This window comes from Bactrocera oleae, chromosome 3, assembly GCF_042242935.1.
Source record: "Bactrocera oleae isolate idBacOlea1 chromosome 3, idBacOlea1, whole genome shotgun sequence".
Lineage (NCBI taxonomy): Eukaryota > Metazoa > Arthropoda > Insecta > Diptera > Tephritidae > Bactrocera > Bactrocera oleae.
The window spans coordinates 48,780,574-48,785,064 of record NC_091537.1 but is presented as its reverse complement, the minus strand read 5'-3'; the positions used below and the strand labels follow the sequence as shown (position 1 = coordinate 48,785,064).

General features: G+C 42.1%; 1 pseudogene; it reads right to left on the bottom strand.

Annotated features, from left to right (window-relative positions):
• Positions 1 to 2,448: 2,448 nt before the first annotated feature.
• On the bottom strand, positions 2,449 to 3,399 carry LOC138856317 (uncharacterized; annotated as a pseudogene).
• Positions 3,400 to 4,491: the final 1,092 nt, after the last annotated feature.

Genomic DNA, 4,491 nt, shown 5'->3' with positions numbered 1-4,491 from the left:
TGATCGTGGTGCTTGGATTGGTGCATAGTGAAGTGATGTGAGGTGTTCTGATGTGGAATGTGTGTGCGATGGTCTGTTGGAATTTAGACTCATTTAACCATCCCGGCCCCCTAGGCAAATGTTAGTCCAAGTTAAAAGTTCGTTCAATTATTATTGATTTTTCAAAAGATGATAACTTTGTGAACATTTGTCCGATTTAAGTCAGTTATGCGCCATTTTGTTCGTAAACTTGTTGCCAACGCGATGCCAACTTCATTATATCCCTCCCGTAGAAGGTTGCGTCCCTATTGGCAAAAATCTCGGAAAGACAATTTTCACAGGTCTCTTTTGAGGCCAACCTCTCACCATTAAGAGCGTTAGCCATGGACAGGAAAAGATGGTAATCACTTGGTGCCAGGTTCGGACTATAAGGTGGGTGCACTAGGACCTCCCATCCGAGCTCCCGGAACTTCTCACTAAAGACGTGTGTAGCCTAGTGTTGTCCTGATGGAACACAATTCGGTCTCTGTTGATCAAAGATGGCCTCTTCTGAATGAGTGCTGCCTTCAAGCGGTCCAGTTGTTGGCAGTAGAGGGCTTAATTGAGCGTTTGGCCATAGGGGATCAACTCGTAGTAAATGATTCCTTGCCAATCCCACCAAACACACAGTAAAACCTTCCTGGCCATCAATCCGGTCTTGGGCACCGTCTGGGCCGTTTCCCCGAGCTTTGACCACGACCGTTTGCACTCGATGTTGTCGTAAGTGACCCATTTTCCATCGCCAGTCACAATTCGCTTCAGAAACGGGTCTATTTTGCTGCGATGCAGCAGCGATTCGCAGATGGAAATTCGGTCCATCATGTTTTTTTTGCGTTAATTCGTGTGGCACCCAAACATCGAGCTTCTTTTTGAATCCACTTATAGACTTTAAATGAAATCCCAAATAATAAGACATTTGAAGTTCAAACGACAAATGCCACCACTCATTGAGTTAAGGCGGGACTCAACTGGCAGTAGTTTCGGCTACACAGTCTGACCGGAGACTCAAATCTGGTACCACGAGGAGCAGAATGCCCTTGGACTTCGGTTCAATCTGCCCATTGGGTTCGGCCCTTTGGGGAGTATCGTGGTGGCTGTGGTTTAAACCTAAATGCTGGAAGGACTTGCAAAAAGCTCGTATTATTTGGAGCGCTTATCAACGCATTGTTTTGATACGTTGTGCTTTGGAGCACCGTGAGGTAAGGCCGTCGACGGCAGGTACTCACGTAAAACATACCGCACGTTGTACCACATGATGTGGCAGGTGTGGGTCGTCATATTGAGCGAACATTTCTGCTTGGTTTGGGATTGTTGTCAACGATTTTTTACTTTCGGGTTTATTAACTCGATTTATTTGAATTGAATATCATTTTAATTACGGGAGTACGGTCGTTAGGCAGGAAGCATAGTTATACGAGCTGTCTGGTTAGCGTTCCATACTCCGCCATTCTGTAGGGGGATACAATTTTCATGGGTTAGGACGTAATCTCCAAGTCTTTGCGCTTTTTCTGGAGTCTTCCATCGGTACTTCTTGTGGGAGTCCTTTAAATATTCTTCTTTCCATCGGCGGCTGAAGTTATGATTGAGAATTTTAATTATTTCACATCGGTTAAGTAGAGATAGCGACCCCACGTCTGGCTCAGGTATGGCCAGAATGGGTGCTGCGTTAAGAAAATGCCCAGGAGTCAGGGCTGCCAACTGTGAATTGAGATCGACTTCAATTCGAATTAATAATGTTATGAAATCTTCATATTTGTAATTTCCAGCTACCTTTTTGAAATGGGATTTGAAGCTTTTTATAGCTGATGCCCATAAACCACCTGTCGGGGTACCCAAAGTTGAGTTTGCCGGTGTCCCAAATAAAATAAAATTTTAATTAAAATACAACAAAATTTAACTTTAATTATTTTGAGTATATAGGGTATACATATTATAGACAATTTGTGTGGGTTAATTGTACAATATTTACTTGTATGTGTATGTTTGTTAAGGGTTATATGTATAATTCAATTTATGTGTTATTTGTTAGTTGGACTTAAATAATATAAATTAACTATATACCTATATATAACTTAATTGTAACCTGATGTGGGTTGATAATCCCGCGTAGATTTTGGTGGTGCTGCTGTTGTTATTGTTGTGCTGGGGCGATCTGATTTTCTTGCCTTTTTATGTCCGTCCGCGTTGATATCTGCTCCTGCTTGCTCATTTTTTCTTATTGGAATTATGAGCTATGTTGGTGCTGTTGAGCCTTTTGCATTGTCCTCTAATGTTCGTATTTATACGAGTTTGGAGAAAAATGCAGGGATGTGCATTTGGTATGAATACCCCAGCCGCCTTGCAGGGTCTGCGAATAAAAAAGTTATTAGATCTAGTTCGCGTTGGGTTAATGAATATTGCTTTAAAATGGATTGAGTGATTACTTAGGGTTTAAATCGCACAAGCACCGGTTAGAGTCCAACCGAGTGCAATGTTTTGTGCGATCACGGTGCTGTTGTCTTGGTTGAATAATCCGGGTTTCATTATCCTTGGGTAGATGTCTGCTCCCAGTACCATCATGATTTTATCATACTTGTGGAACATAGGGTCGGCTAGGACTAAATGGTCGAATCTCTTAAAGATTTCGCCACCAATATCACGATTGTAGGGTTGGGTCGGTAATTCCTGCATCATAAGACAGTTGACCTCGACATGCCAGTCGGAATCAGTTAGTGACCCTATGACAATTTTACATATACGGTGATAGTCAAGATATGTTTTCGGTAACCTCAATCTTTGAACCAGCTCAGAGGCAATTATTGTTACCTTTCGGGTCGGGTTAATTATAGCACGTATTTTATTCCATTTGCCATGGTGTTTTATTTTTATCATGGCAGTGGATATAAGGGTCGGCTTGTGCAGTCTTTTGTCGCTCTTTGTTGTTTTGATTGTCTCTTTGCAAAACAACCTGGGGTGTCCGTGTAGGGTTGAATGATGCTCTACGTTACACATGCTACATCGTTTTACGCTTGTGCATCTTTGCGTTGAGTGCGTTCTGGTCAAGCAGTTGACGCAGTACCGATAATTAGTTACTGCCTCAAACTTTTCGTGAATGTTCATTTTTGTAAATTTTGAATATGTCACCAATCGGCGATCCTTTTTACACAATCCACAGGCGACGTGTTTATGTGTGCGTTTTGATGAATGGGTGATAGTTCGTCAGGCCGTGTGGTGGGTACTTCCTCTTTCTTCTCGAATGGGGGAGAGGGTCGCTTTAAAGCGATGTAAGCGTCTAGCCAGGGACCCATTGTCGCAGAGTGGGGTGATGCTGAGTGATCGTACGGTGAAGGCTGGGCTGCTCTGTCGACTGTAGATTGATTTGATGCTATTTTAAAGAGCCATGTCACTATAAAGAAATGAGATTAGTTATTTGGTAAGGTGACTATTTTGGTTATTGGGCGGGTAACTGTTCCTTGAAAAGTACGTATGTCAACTACTCTGGTCTTATTATCTGCACCGAGATAGGTTTTTTCGATGCGACCAAATTTCCATTAATTTGGAGGTAGAGTTTCTTGGCATGTAACTACCATAGCATTGGCCTCTATATTGCGATGAGGGTATTTCCACTTATACCGTTTGTGGAGTTCTTTGAGATATGCTTCTTTCCAACGTTTGCAGAAGTGTTGTTGAAAGATACTCCTTTAACTTTTGCCATCTATGTGCGATGCTTAGCTATGCATCTTCTAAGTTAGATTCTGCTGGGTTTAATAAAGGGGTACCTCTTAAGAAATGGCCTGGAGTTAAAGGTTCTATATTCCTGGTGTCTTCACTTAGCGGGCTTAAAGGTCGAGACATCAAGCAGCTTTCGATAAGGGTTAGAAGGATAGAGAATTCTTCGAAAAATAATTTTTGGATTTGGGACACCTTTTTTAAGTGGCTTTTAAACTTTTCACTCCTGCTTCCCAGAGTCCACCCATGTGTGGAGCTCCTGGAGGATTAAAGTGCCATTTGATTTTTTGGTGCGCTTCACTAGTTGTTAATTGTGTTTTTAGTGATTTATGAATTCTCGTCGATCTTTGATTAAGAGTTTAGACGAAATTAGTACCATTGTGCGAATAGAGATCGGCGGGTCATCCGCGCCTGAAAAAGAATCGTGCGAATGCGACCATAAATGCTTGGGTGGTGAGATCGCGCGCTGCCTCCATCTGCTTGCTGCTTTGGTTGCAAAATAAACAAATATGCATACATAACATTTTGTGATCAAGCATGCTCTGCCGGTGTAATTTTTATGTCATAGGGACCGGAGAAGTCGATTCCTGTTCCTGCGAATGGGAGGGTTAGAGTGGTACGTTCCGCTGGAAGATAATTCGGCTGAATTGCTCAATCGGCCATTAACTCGCATTATTCCTTTGTAATCGATTAAAATGCTTAGGGTCAAAATTGTACTTTTTCTGTGTACACTGGTTTTTTAAGTTAAAGTTTCATACTCCCTTC